Raw genomic sequence first — 14594 nt, forward strand, 5'->3', positions numbered from 1 at the left:
AGGTTCTGTGACTCCTGCCCGTCTGGCTCTGGGCAGGACCTAGTGTTTTCCCCGTTCCTAGGGGGATGATGGTGCTGAGCTGGACAGGACAGCGTCTGGCACAAGACAGACTGTCTGCCAGCGAGGGAGGATCCGTCATGCGTGAGATGACACAGGGGCAGGGTGGAGGTGGGGCTGTGAGGGTGTCCTCCGTGGGTGAACAGGTTGTATATAATGCTCCTGTCCTCAGCTGCTGGGAGAAGGCACTACTTGCATAAAATGGAAATGTCTTAGCCTTCCATAAAAGTGGCTTCAGAGCAACAGGGAATCTTATTCAGCAGTGAAGATGAGGATAGATCGGGGAGGAGAAGAAAGTGAACGTGACCAAGGGCCTCCCTCATCCGCATGGGTGTCCCTGCCCGAGGCTCAGAGAAGTCAGGGAGTGTGCCCAGGGCCTCACAGCATGGAGGAACAGAGTTGTGATTTGAACCCAGGCATGTCCCCAAAGCCTGTGCCTTGTGTGGCCATCTCCTGGCCTGGCCCTTTGAAGCCCCAGAGCTGTACTTGCTCCTTGAAGCTGCCCACCCAGCCCGTCAATCCCCTTACTCTGCCTGCCTTGTGGCCTCAGCAGGGGATTGGAGTTCTGTGCTGCAGAGGTTTGTGGGTCCTCCAGGAAGCTCGGTGTGCGACATGACGGGCTGGGCTCTGGGCGGAGGTCCCCTGAGGCTCCATGGGGTCAGCCAGGCTGACACAGCCTTGTATGAGGTGTTCTTGCCCTTGCCCTGCAGGATCCTGACTACGCAACCCTGGTGAGAAAATCAGCCTCCAGCCCTGTGAGCCCGGACATCACAGTTCTGCCCCCAGCTTCGCAGGGACGTGGGGATGCAGGCACACGGTCACATGGGGACAGGCTGTCCGTGCCTGCTGCTGCCCTTGTAGTTTGCCCCAGTATCACCTGAAGACTCCACTCACAGATGTACCCACCCAAACCCAAAGGACCAGCCTGAGCCCTGACCGTGTGCCCCGGCTGCTGCCGGGCCATGAAGCCTATCCTACAGTGACCCCTCCCCATGGTGGGTCCTTCCTGCATCACCCTGGGGACCCACCCACTCCACCTCCTCAGCACCTCTATGCTCAGAAGGTTGGCAGGTGCCAGGTACCCTGCTTTGCTCTGGGGTCCAACACCGAGTGAGACTTGGGCTCGTGTGGGAGAGGTGACCGCATTGAGGGGACAGAAGCGGGCACATGCAGCCCGGGTCTGACCTACAGCTGGAGGCTGGGGCTCCCACTCACCCAACTCCCTCTCTGTCCATATCCCTGCCTGTCCCCCCTCTGTCCATGTCCTTGCCTGTCCCTCTCTGTCCACATCCTTGCCTATACCCCCCTCTGTCCATGTCCTTGCTTGTCCCCCGTCTCTGTCCGCGCCTGGCGTCCGCCCCCAGCCAGCTCTGCTGCTCCCACGCCCCCAGGAGAGCCCAGCCTTGGCCTCTGCAAACACAGCTGACTTGGGTCCAGATCCGGCCTCCGTCACTTAGTGCCTGAGTGGTTTGGGGCGAGCTGCCTTAATGCTTCTGTTCTGTCTCCTTGGGGGTTAATGATAACCCCATTTCCAGGGCAGCTGTGGGGGTTGAACCAGCCACTGCTGCGGGCAAAGCACGTGATGTAGTTCTTGGCTCATGCTGAGATGCGGGTGCAGAGCGAGGCCTTGGACTAGGGTGTGGAGGCTTGGCTTCTGGCCTCAGTTTTGTCATCTGGAAAATGGGAGAAGTGAGGTTGTGGATGGAAGAGCTCCCCCAGGAGGGAGGCGAGGGCCAGAGGGGGCCAGGGCGTGAGGGTGGGGGGCGGCTGGGGGAGGGTTAGCCTCTTGTCCTGGGAGGAGAGACTGCCCAGGCATTGAGGCTAAGTGGGTTTCGTCACGCTCAGGCCCTTCTGGCCAGCCTCCCTCCCCGCAGGCCAGCCCTTGGCATGGGGCCTGTGCACTCCTGAGCCCTCCTAGCAGCAGGGATTTAATTACTATAATGTAAGTAGCCGTGGCTTGAGGCCTTTTGGCGGAAGGGAAACGGATTTGTCTTCTTCTCACTGGGAGAATAAAAATCGATGGGAAGGAAAGGAAATGTCCCTTCCCCTAAAGTATCCAAGGCTGCCACTGGGCAGCTTTCCTGGGGGCATGGGGAGGAGGTGCTGTGTCCGATGGAAAGACCCTTGGTACTTGCTTTTCCTTCCATGTTGTGACTCAGTGAGGCTGCCTCTGTTTCCCCAGTGATCATGGTGACAGGCCAACCTACCATACAAGTGCCCACTATGTGCCTGGCACTGCCCCTGAGGCATTTCTAGTTGTGTAGGGAGCCCAGGCGGGAAAGTCAGTAACTGCCAATGGTTTGTAGGACATCTATTACGACCCATGGTTTTCAAGGTACTGCCAGGATCGTAGGAAGAACCCCGGCAGACAGAAACCCCAGCCCCCAGGACAGGGTCGCAGGTACACCTGACACTAACTGTGATGCTGTTATACACTCTGCTGGAAGATACTAAATGCTATCAAGAGAAACAAAGCTAGGCGGGGAGGCAGGGGAGGGTCCTGATTTTGACCACATTGCTGGGCAAGAGCTCCCGGGAGGTGGCATGTGTTGAAGGGTCATGGGGAGGTGATGGAGAAGGAAGTAGGAGAGGGGGGGCCGGGTCAGAAGGTGCTGGAAGATGCCGGCATATCCGGTGGCTCTGCCCCAACACATGGAATGCACGCGCGGGGCCTTATGTTCCCAGGAAGTGAGAGTGTTAATATGGAAGTGAAGAGAGAGACGTGAAATTTCTGTTAATGATATTTTTTATTGAACCCAATATAGTAAAAATATTCCATTTCAACATGTCTTCAATGGAGGGAATTATGGAGAGCTTACGTTCTGTTTTTCATACTGAGTCCTTGAAAACCAGTGTGCACCTTACGGCACCCCACAGTCAGATACCAGATCTTCAGTGGAAATACCAGATCAGTGTTAGGGTTCAGAATTTGTGGTGAAAGAAGCAGACTCACGCACCTGAGCGGTTGCAGATATATCTGAAAGTTTTCCAATAAGTAGTACATGGATTATCAATTTTTAAAATAATTTTTTTTGATTTGGAGAGAGAGAGAGAGAGAGAGAGCATGTGAACAGGGGAAGGGGCAGAGGGAGAGACTCCCAAGCAGACCCCCTGCCGAGTGGGGAGCCCAATGTCATGACAGGTACCCCCAACTATCAATTTTTAAATGTAAATTATTGGAAATGAAATACATGTAAAAATCCTGTTGTACTGTCTACATTGCAGGGCCAGTGGTCACGTAGCCAGTGCCCACTGTATTGGGCAATGAGGTCTCAGACTGTAAGGGTCTGTAAGGCCAACTCACTGAGGGTGCATGGAAGGCACTGTGGGCTCTGTGGGGTGTTTGAGGAATCCGGCTTTTACTGGATGAAGCAGTTGGAGGCCTCTGAGGGGAGTCACAAGGTCTAACTTAAGTTTTATTTATTTTTTAAAGATTTTATTTATTCATAGAGACAGAGAAAGAGAGAGAGGCAGAGACACAGGCAGAGGCAGAAGCAGGCTCCGTGCAGGGAGCCTGACGCAGGACTCGATCCCCTGACTCCAGGATCACACCCTGGGCTGAAGGCAGGCACTCAACCGTTGAGCCACCCAGGGATCCCCCAGCAACTTAGGTTTTATTTTTTATTTTTTATTTTTTAATGAAGTATTTTCTTATTTTGTGCTGTCTTTATTTATTTTTTTTAAATTTATTTATTCATGATAGACACACACACACACACACACGCACACACACAGAGAGAGAGAGGCAGAAGCAGGCTCCATGCAGGGAGCCCGATGTGGGACTCGATCCTGGGACACCAGGATCATGCCCTAGGCCAAAGGCAGGCGTTAAACCACTGAGCCACCCAGGGATCCCCGCAACTTAGGTTTTAATAGGACCTCTCTGGCTGCAGAGTTGGGAAGGAGTGTTGGGGCCAAGGAGCCTCAGTAAGCTGACCGGCCAGGTGAGGGCCGGGTGGTTGGGCCTGGGGTGGCATGGTGGGACAGTGACAAGTGGTTAGATACTTGGGATACTAGGGAGGACGTCATCCCTGGCAGACAGGTGTGGGGTGGTAGTGCTGGGGAGGTGGGGAGGGAAGACAGGAGTTGGGAGGATGCCGAGTGAGTACAAGGATGGGGTTTCCATTACCCAGCATGGAGAAGACTGTGGGAGAGATAGTTCTGGGGGGAAGGTGGAATTCGGGGTTGGACTGTGGTGGAGGTGTGTTGGGGGGTAGCATGTGCCCCAGGGACAGTGGGAGGTCAGCGGACAGTGCCTGGGGCATGGGAGGCTCTGCCCAGGCCCCTGCCCTGATGGATTGCCCCCCCCGCCCCCACCGCCCCCATTCTAGAGGACAGTTTGTGGCATCTCTGCCTCCAACACCACCAGGCTCATTACTCCGAAGCCACTGGAGGTTGCCGAGGTCTTTCTGGGTCAGAGCCACATTTTAGGGTCAGGTTTTCCTGCTCCAGGCTGACTCCAGAGCAGGTGGATGAATGAGGGTTGAAAGCTCCCCAGCATGACTGGGAGGCCTGACTTTATGAGCAGTTACCGAAACAATACAAAACCCTAGAGACCTGTGTTCCTAATTTCCCAGCACGTCCATGCTGGGTGTGGGGCAGGAGCAAGGGGAGGCGGTGCCAGCTCCCCAGGTCCTGCCAGCCTCATGCTCGCCCGCTGCATAGCTGAGGGTCCAGGGCTCAGCAGTCACGCCTGGCCCCTCATGGCCAGGAGGGGAGGCAGGAAAGGGCCCATGATGAGGGGCTCCATCTGTCTCCTGATGTTGGTTCCTGGGCCTGGAGGGCACATGTCTCGGGACCTGTGGACCATGGCCCCTGGTTCTGACAGCCCAGGCCCGCAGGCCAGATCTGCACGTTGACCCCCACTGGCCATGGCACTTTGGTGATTTAATGTTTGAGCCCATTTGCCCGTCTGGTGAAGGGTGTGGTGGTGCCTGCTGTGCAGTTTTGCGAATTGGTGTTAATGCAGGGGCTTGGCCCAGTGACTGGACACTTAGTCAGCTGGCTCATGGCACCTGTGGATTCCCCTTCTTTGTCCGTGGGCCCAAGGAGGGCCTGTGCGCAGGGAGGGGATGGAGCAGAGGAGGCCATCTGATGTGGTGCAAGAAAGGGGGAGAGAGAACATGGGGATCCCCGCACCGTGACACCGGGGACCTGACTCTGTGCCTCTAGATCAGGGCTTCTCAGCTGGGGGGACTCTGGTCCACAGAGGGGCACTTAGCGATGCCCACCCACATTGCTGGTCCTCACAGGAGGCCGATGTTGTGGAGGGGGGTGCTGGTGCTGGTACACAGCCCGCAGGGCGTTCCCAGTGTGAAGAATCACCTGGCCCCCAATGTCCCTGAGGTTGGGAGACCCTGCGCTGGAGGACTCACTGTCACAGGCTCTCGGGTAAGTAAGAGCTGGTCAGTGCTTTCTCAGCCCAGCTCCCCCGCTTTGCTCAGGAGCAGCCCTTGTCACCAGGCTCTGGGCCAGGAGTGCAAGGCCTAGGTCAAGATTGGACTTGGACATTTCCTTGTTTCTCTGGTCTGTGTCTGCCTCCCTGCTGGGCTGGTTGGTCTGTCAGTCATTGGTGATCCATGATGTGTGGCACCATCTCTGCAGCCACTCAAGGCCTGGGGGCTGCCCAGGGGGCTGTGCCCTGCTGACAGTGACAGCCAGTGGGATCCTAGACTTTCTATTGCAGCCCTGATGAGACTTCTGGGGGAGGGAGAGCCCAGGATGCCCTCTGCCCCTGCAAGGTCACCCACCTGGTGCCCTCCCAGATCTGTCCCATCTGGCCTCTTAAGCTGTGTCTCCGGGAACAGGTAGAGCTGGTCTCCATTTGGGGGAGATGGAATTTTTAGGACAATGCAGGGCTGTTCATTCTGCTGTGTGAGTGGGGACAGAGCTGGGTGAGCAGCAGTGGGTGTGGACCCCCCCTGTTTCCTGGCAGGGGGAACAGCTGAGTGTGCCAGCCTGGGCATTGCTAAGATCCATCTGGGGTGAGTGGGCCAGAGTTCCTCAGTGGCCACCTCAGGAACTCAGTGTTTGTTCTGAGCTCAAGACTGGCCCTGGGGATGACAGGACCCACTGTTGGCGAAGGGTCTACACCAGGGTGCTGAGGCTCTGAGGATACTCTGTTGGGCAGGTGTTCGCTGATGCCCCTTCTCTGCTAGGCGCTGGCCTGGAATTAGGGGGCATGGAGGTGGACAATTCATGGTAGAGAGGGGTCAGGCTGCCACCTGTCCTGAGGTGAAGCAGCCTGGGGCAGGTGCAGCATGGTGTTGAGGGCACGCCTGTGACTCTTCATGTCTGGAGGCTTCTCGGAGGAGGTAACACTGGGAGGAGGTTGCACTGGGCCATGAAGGATGGTAGGGCTTTGTGAGGCAAAAGAGAGGAGTGTTCCAAGCTGAAAGGAGTGTCTGGCCAAGGCCCAAGGTTGAACAGTGCCAGGTGTTCTCAGGGAGAGATGGAGGAGAAAGGCTTTCCTGGAAGTGTTGAGAACACAAGATGGTCATGGGGTCCTTGCCAGGCAGGGCAAGAGTTGGCATTTGGGTATAAGGACACAGAGAGTGATGGGAGGCCTGTGAGCAGTGCAGTGGTCAGGCCACTGCAGGGGCCAAGTTGTGGGGAGGTTGAGGCAGGGAGGCTGGCTGGAAGGGTATTGTGGTAGTGCCAGAGAAGGGGTGGAGGGAGGGGTGGGGTGGGCGCCAGTCGTGTCTGCCCTGGGTAGCCAGGCTGTGTGTGAGGGTTGAGGCTGGGCCTGTGGTCTGACTCCCTCCTTGCTCTGCCCAAAGCCTGGCCCTTTCTTGGAGGAGCTGTGAGGCCCCCGCAGCCTGCCTGACCCAGAGAGTGGCCACGCCAGCTCAGGGCCCCTCAGGACGGGGTCACCCCTCTCCTGCTGGTGTGCAGAGACTGGGAGGAGTCCCAGCAGGCTGTGTGACAGAGCCGGCTCTGGTGCTGGTGGGCCAGCCGCCAGTCCCCCTGAAGCTCAGTCTCTGTGTGTGAACTGCGGTCGGATGCTTGGCTCACAGGGGGGCTGTGTGAGGGAGTTAATGAGAACATAGGTGAGCTGTTCTTCACTCCCCCAATGAGCAGTATATTTTCCTGATGAGAACGGCTGGGGGGTGGGGGGTGACTGGGGCAGGGCCCTGCTGCCTTTTGAAGAGACAGAGATTGGGAAGTGGTGGCGATACTGAGTTTGGGCATGGATGTGTTGGCTTTGAGGGGCTCGGGCTCCCAGGAGAATGCCCTGTGGGTGTCCGGCCACACTAGAGTCTTCTGCTAGTGTGTTCACATGACTGACTGACCCTTCCTAGGTCCCCAGGACACCCAGCGCACTCTCAGGAGTGAGGGCAGTGTGGCAGCCCAGCCTCGGTCCAGAGGTTGGCTCAGCTCAGGCTCCAGAGGGGCAGGAGGCCTGGATTTGGGATCCATGACCTATATTCCCGCTGGCTCTGCCCCTTTCTATCAGGAGGATCTGGGCAGGTGCCTGGGTTCCCTGAAGGGCAGTGTCTCTTATGAGGTGAGAGGTGTGGGTCCCCCCAGTGCCAGGCACTGAGGGGCTCTGGGCAAATGTCTGTGAAGGGATGAAAGAGGGGAGGCAGGTGGGCAAGGCAAGCCCAGGGCACAGGGTAGGCAATGAGGGTATCTGCCTCAGTAGCCATGTGTGTGGGCAGTTGTGGGGTTGGGGCTGGGGCTGGGGGCTGCTGTGGTGCCTGCCTCATGGCTCCGCGACGGGTCTAGATAGATAGGCAGCACTAGGGACAGCAGAGCACCTAACTTACACGCATCTCTCCTCTGTAAGCACAGTAAGCTGAGGGGAGAATTGCCCCGAAGGGCTCTCTGCAGAGAGCTGGGCTTCCTCTCAGGTCTGTGGCCTGGCAAGCCCTCCTCGGCCGCCTGTCCACCCGGTGCCTGGCTGTATGTGGAGAGGTAGCTGCTATCTGCAGGCAGGGGTGCCCGGGGTGGGGTGGGGCTGTGGTCTGCTTGGGGGCGACACAAGGGGCACGTTGTATGCAGAGAGTGTAGAAAAATAAATACAACTGAGTAAAAAAGTCAGTCTGCTTCTCATTATCAGCCTACAGCAGCTCTTCTCAGTAAGTCTGAGATAAGATTCTCCTGAGGAGGCGCTAACCCTGGGCCTGGGGTGTGGAGAGGTCTTTCCCATAGCAGAGGCAGCAGGGGATGTGGGGAAGGACATTTCAGGCTTGCGGCGCCTGGGGGTCTGGGGCCTGGAGACCCCTGCAGGGAAGGGGAAAGAGGGCAGGGTAGGGATGAGGCATGTGGGCAGTGGCTGTGGAGGCCTGGCCAGGCCCTTAGGATGTGGGCAGGAAGAGGGCATGTCCTGCGTTGGCAGACTGGCCCTCCCCTTCCAGAAGGAAAGCCCTTGGCCTGGGAGGCTGGTGTGGGGGGCTCCCCAGGATGCATGGTACGAGATGGACTGTGATTCACATTTCTCCATGTTGCATGGCAAGGATGTGCATGAGGATCAAAACGAGCATTTTCAGGGTTTTATTACTGAGATTGAAGCAGGTTGTGGGAGGGCCCACATGGAGGATTGTGGGAGCATCTCTCTCTGGGCTGGAAGGCTCAGCAGCGGCCAAGGCGGGCAGTGTACCCGGGGCTCGGTGAGGCTCTGTGCCCAGGATGGCATTTTGGGCCCCCTTCCCACCTGACCCCTTGGAGGGCTCTTTGCCTGAGGGCAGCAAGGTCCAGGTCTGCTCTGGAGCCAGACACCTGTGGTCGGCTGTCTGTGAAGGGATGAGTGCTTGTCAGCACAGGCCTCAGTGTACCTGGGTGGGGACCCCCACAGGCAGGGGAGCAGAGACCTTGGGAAGTCTGGGGGTGGCGTCCCTCTTGTGATCTGCTCCCCAAGGCAGGTGCGTCTGCTTCCAACCAGGGGCGGGCTGGCATGTGGCTGGGCTGAGCCCTGGGGAGCCCTGGGGCCCTTCCTGGAAGCTAGGGGCACACGGTGGCGTCAGTGGGATGTGGGGTGTTGGCAGGGCGCAATGCCAGAAGGAGCAGGCAGTTTTTGTCTGGGTGTGTGTCAACCCTGAACAGCTGGTTCTGACCACCAGGAGGATTCCCAGGTACAGTCTGGGCCTGATGGGGAGAGTGGGGACAGTGCCGGGGCTGACCCATGATGCCTGCCCTGGGCACGGAGAGCTGTTTGCCTGCCCGCCCTGACTGCGCCGTGGTGGAAGGCATGTGAGGGCCCATGCTTGATGCCCCGTGGGCAGCTGCTGCCCTCTGCCCTGGGGCCTCATCTCTATTTTTTTTTAAATTTTTATTTATTTACGATAGTCACAGAGAGAGAGAGAGAGAGAGGCAGAGACATAGGCAGAGGGAGAAGCAGGCTCCATGCACCAGGAGCCCGATGTGGGATTCGATCCCGGGTCTCCAGGATCGCGCCCTGAGCCAAAGGCAGGCGCCAAACCGCTGCGCCACCCAGGGATCCTGGGCCTCATCTCTAGAATGAGGCTAAGGATATTGCCTTCCGACGGGACTGGCTTATTGTGGGGCCAAGGTGGGGGAGGTGAGAACACTTCGAACAATATGAGAAGCTACAAGCGTGGACAGAGGACCTCGGACCCGCCAGCCAGGGACCCAGAGTGCCCTGAAGGTGTCCTGCCTGCAGCCTCTGCCTCCACTGACCCCTAGGGACTGGCCTGCCTGCTACCAGGCTCTCCCCACCTCAGCCAACTACCCCCACACAACACGTCCCAGGGTCCTGTCACCTGCACAGTCCCTGACCCAACATTCTGGGACTATCTTTGTGTTGAATGAGGAAAGGACAGGAGATGTCTCTCCTCTTGGGTCTTACTCTCCATTAAAGGGAGAAAAATTGCTTTATGAAGTCTTGTCAGAACACGTTAGTTTAATAACGCATGGATCACGCAAACCTGTGCAGTCCCCAGGGTTCATCCTGGGGTGCCTGGAGGAGTGTGTGGGGTGCCTCCTCTCTCCTGGCCAGCCTTGCTGGCCTACTGTCTGACCCCTGCCCTTGGCTGAGAGCTGCCTTCGGCTGGGAGCTGACCTCACAGGTGGAACTGGGAGTCCTCAATGGCCATGGCGCTTGAGAGCGTGTCTGTCTTATGGGGCGCCATCTGGAATGTCCTTAGGTGCCACAGGAAGTGTGGCCTCCCCGGCTGCCCTCTGCCCACTCCAGGCATTGCTTGCCAGGATCTCAGCCTCTGGCTGCCAAGCAGGCCCCACGCTCTGCAGGTCCCTCCCTGCCTCCCTGGTCTCTCACCTGCTGAGAGCTTCCGACCTCATGGGGGCTGAGGTGAGAGAAGGGAGTGTGAGGCCTGATGCCTGGAAAGCTGGGGACGCGTCTCTATACAAGGGGGGATGGGCTGCATGGTGGCTGCAGGGGCGAGCCCAGCTCTGGGGGAGGCATCCAACCCCATGGAGGCTGAGCGGACCACCAGGACTGCAGGTGGGTAGGCCTTCAGTGGAGTTCCTCCTGGAGATCGGGGGCTGCGCTGAGGGCCAGGACTCACGGGGGCTGTGGATGGTTCAGATGGAGCAGCATGCAGGGCTGTTGGTTACTGAGCCCCCCGCCCCCAAGGGCAGGCCCCGTGCTGAGCCACTTGACACACGCATCTCATTCCATGTTCATGGCACTTTGTGAGGCCAGTGCTCAAAAGTATACATCTGTGAGTGCAGGCTTGGTGTCCCTGCCCCTGAGTAGCCAGGTGGGGTTAAGCCAGACCTCCTGACCACCATGCTTTGTGCCTCTGCTGACACCAACCCAGGCCCTTAGCTCAAGGGTCTTGTGGTAACAGGGGTGAGAGCAGATGGTGTGTGAGGAGGGAGGTGTGGACCAGGAACAAAGTAATTACGGGAGGGCAGGAAGGCTCACAGAGGGGTGGCCCTGACCATCCCCCAGGCCAGATTCTGTGTGGCACCTGGGAAGACACCAGTATGGGCTGCAGGTCAGTGGGTTGGGGCAGGGGTGGGGGGCTTCCAGATGGCAGGGTGACTCCAGATATTGTCAGCTCCATCCTGTCCTCCTCGAGGGGTGGTCCTGGGTGGGGTACTGGTCCTGCTCCAGGGGTCGTGGTTGGGATGGGCAGGTGTGGCAGGTGTGGCTGTGATTTCAGAAGCTAGGAGACGAGCCCACTGACATCTCCAGCCTGGCCAGGCTCCCTGTGTGTTCCCACACCCACACTTTCTCAGACCCAAGGATAGGAGGTCTGGGGATCAGAGAGGGGAAGGCACTCACTGCCACATGTGGACTTCTGAATGTTTCCCTTGTGCCTCACCATGCTCTCAGGGTCCTCTCATGCCAGGGCTTTGTTCTGGAGAGAACTGAAACGGGGTCATCAGAGGAGGAAGGCGCCAAGCTCACAGGGTTCTTGTCTGGGGGTGCTTGGATAGGTGGGAGGGGTGGGGGCCAAGTGGGAGAGCAAGACCTGGTAGATCAAAAAGATTTTTCTGGGACTCACAGGTATGGACCGGGATGCTGACCCCATGGCTTCTGTGCAGTATGACTAGAGGCAAGGACTTGGCTGCTCTGAGGATCGGTTTCCTTGGTCACAATAGCACATACCTCGGTGATTCCCAAACTTTGCTACATTTTGGGATCACCTGGGGATCTCTAAGCTGCTTCCACCTGGCTCCTGGCTCCTGCCCCCTGCTGTCAAAGGCCCATGGGCCACCCGGGTGTCAGGGTCTTTAGAAACTCCCCAGGGGACACCGATGATCAGCACAGTTTGGAGCCGCCATCACGGGTCTGTGGGATGAAGGGGGGACCTGGGCTCGATTTGGTGGCCTGCTCTCGGGGACTTGGGCAGGGTGTCCATGGGGACACAGTGCCGGAAGGGTCTGGGCGGCTTGAGGCTCTGCAGACCTGAGCCGTCCGGTGGAGGTCGTGCGTCGGCTGGGCTGACCTGCAGGAGGAGAGGGTTCTGCCGCCAGGCTGGGGTCTTCTCCCTCAGGCAGTCGCTCCTTGCTCATTTTCCTTGAATGGCAGAGATTAGATTTAGCAGATGGGTGCAATGAGGGGAAACAAGAAGGGGGTCCCCGCTCCAGGCAGGGGGCTGCGTAGCTTTCTGTGAGTCATACACCACTTTTCCACTTTCTCCTCCATCCACAAATCCTTCCTGGGCAAACGTCTTTGACTTCTTTTTACTGCCCCCGAAACACGGTGGATCTTCTAATAGCACAGGCTCTTTGGATCTCTAACCAGCCGGTCACCAAATCCTACCCAAAGTGTACTCAGAACAGATGCCTTTAATAAAATATATTACCTTTAAGCCAGTGTAAACCTGTGGAATTTGTACATTTCTTTTAGAGCATCTCTACAAATTTTACAATATTGAAATCGCCACCCAGTGACCTTTTGGGAAATACTAGATAAATTACAAGAGACAAATAGATAAACCAAACAGGGAAGTACAGTTTCTAATGCTGGTCCTGCTCGGTTCTTAAGCTGCGTCTAGAAACCCCCGACTACCAAGGAGCCCTCCACAGCCTCTGCCGGTGCTGGCAGGAGCAGGTGGCCACCGACAGGTCTGTGAGGCAGCTCCAGACAGCTCCCCGCTCCGAGTCCTGTCTGCTTCTGTTCTCCATCAGCCCAAACACTTCCTCTGGTAGCCAGGGCCCTGCAAATGCTCTCGGGGTGGCCAGGACTGCTTTGTCTGCTGTGGGTCTGCCCCGGGCATGTGGCCAGGACCCCTTGGCCTTGCAGGTGACAGCTGAGCCTGGCTGAGCCCAGTGACCCTCCGTGGAACATTCTTGAGGTCTGGGCCAGCCCTCGGTCACCCATGTGTGGACTGCCCACTTTGTGTGCATCCTTCCCCCCCGCGGGTTAGGTCCTGGGACCCTCTTGCCCATGGGGCACCTTGCTCCCTACCAGCTGGCGACGGTCAGGTGTGATATCCTATTCATACTCTGGGTGGGGAAAAGAAATTTTGAAGGGAAATGGTCTATAAAACCACATCTCTGAGAGCGTGGGGGTCTTCTGGGGACTCACTGCTCCTTCCCGTCATGGGAGCTGCTCATCTTGCAAGTGCACACGCAGAGCCTTGGATGGGGTGGGGGCGGTGGGCAATGCATCACCCTGCTTCCCCAGGGCTGCTAATTGCACTTCCTTGCTGGCAGCGGCCATGTGTGGATGGGCTCATTTCACGGGTAGGTGAGCTCAGTGGCCAGCCCGGCTGTGTTGCTGTCGCCGTTCTGTGACCTGCACCTACATTGACCAGAGGCACTGCCCACGTCTGCGGGGCCTCTGCTGCCATGTTCCCCACACAGACCCCACCACACTGACCCTTGGCTGTGGCCCAAGACCCCGTCACCCTCATGTTGGGGGAGGAAGGGAGGGGAGAAAGAAAATTGGGGGTTGAAGGGTGTCCTGAGGCTACAGGCCCTTCTGTAGGTGGGCAGCTCTGTTAGGAACGGAAAGAAGCCCTTCCCATGCTGCCCAGGGGCTACTCAGGTCTCCATGACTATCAACTCTACGCGCATTAATGGAGGTTTTTCTCACATATGGGGCAGCTTGCTAGGTGCTAAGGGTTGAGGAGAAGCCCCAGGATGACCTGGTTCCTACACTCCAGGAGCTCAGAGCCTGGTAAACAGACTGCACTCTGATGCTCTCCTGGGGGGCTGCCACTCTGCTCCAGCTCCCAGTGGAGGAAGCAGAGGGCCACTGTGGGGGCTACTGGCAGCCACAGGCCCACAGATGGGTCTGGTATGCTGCCTGCGGAACGTCGGGCCGGGAGGGCTGTGCTGTGAGCGGGGTTGGGTGGTGAGCAGGTGCCTTGCTTGGGGGTCCGGCTCAATCCTGCAGACCCTGGAGCCCCAGGGGGATTTAGGCCATTGGGAGGCACACTTTGCACCTTCTGTGACCTGGGGTGGAATCCACATGGCTTTCAGGAGTGCAGGGTGAAGGTCCATGTTCGGACCCACAGCTGGCTGATTGCACTAATCTGGGCGCATCTGATGGGCAGACCATAGCACTGACGTCCTCCAGACCTGAGACCACCGCTCCGTGAGGCCCCCACACCCTCTATTCCCTACTTGTTTGTGCACCTCTGGCCACCTGACCCGTGTCTCCAGCTATCCCCCCACGTTCACAGCTGGTGGCAGCTGGAGGGAGCAGGGTGAGTTCCTCAGGAAGGATGTGTCCTCCTGACCCTGGGGCTCAGGCTGCCTGGCCTCCTCCAGCCCTGCAGGAACGCCCACCTGGCTCCCCACAGCCCAAGGCCAGCCGGGCCCCATCAGGGAGACAAGTCTCCTGGGGCCCCCTGTCTCCCTGACCCCAAGTGACACAAACAGCTAAAGTGGAGTGGCTGCCTGGAGGTGTGGACCTGCTGCTTCTCTGTGCTAATGGGGTTCAGGTTCGGGGTGCCACTGTCTGTGCTGGGTGCTCAAGAGCCTGGCACCCCCCACCCCACCCCAGCCTCTGGCACCTGCAGGGAATGGCTAGGGGTGGGAGGGACAGGCTCTCCTCCATGAGCACCACTTCTCCCACTGCCTTGTCGGCCTTGGTGCTGGGTCCCAGAGCTTCTCCAGGGTGGGGAGCCTGGTGGGGGCTGCTTGGGATTTCT

The 14594-nt window shown here is 58.2% G+C and overlaps 1 protein-coding gene across 6 annotated transcripts in view; it reads left to right on the top strand.

Annotated features, from left to right (window-relative positions):
- The window catches only part of KCNN3 (potassium calcium-activated channel subfamily N member 3), a 133022-nt gene that overhangs the window by 10200 nt on the left and 108228 nt on the right, over positions 1–14594 (top strand). The window contains exon 1 of one of the 6 annotated variants that reach the window (XM_038543216.1): positions 5716–5864. The exons of the other annotated variants lie outside the window; for them this stretch is intronic. The gene's annotated coding sequence lies outside the window, so the exon portion shown is untranslated. Of the gene's footprint in view, positions 1–5715; positions 5865–14594 lie in introns of those variants that run through there. 6 annotated transcript variants of the gene reach the window in all.

Source organism: Canis lupus, chromosome 7 (assembly GCF_011100685.1).
Source record: "Canis lupus familiaris isolate Mischka breed German Shepherd chromosome 7, alternate assembly UU_Cfam_GSD_1.0, whole genome shotgun sequence".
Classification (NCBI taxonomy): domain Eukaryota; kingdom Metazoa; phylum Chordata; class Mammalia; order Carnivora; family Canidae; genus Canis; species Canis lupus.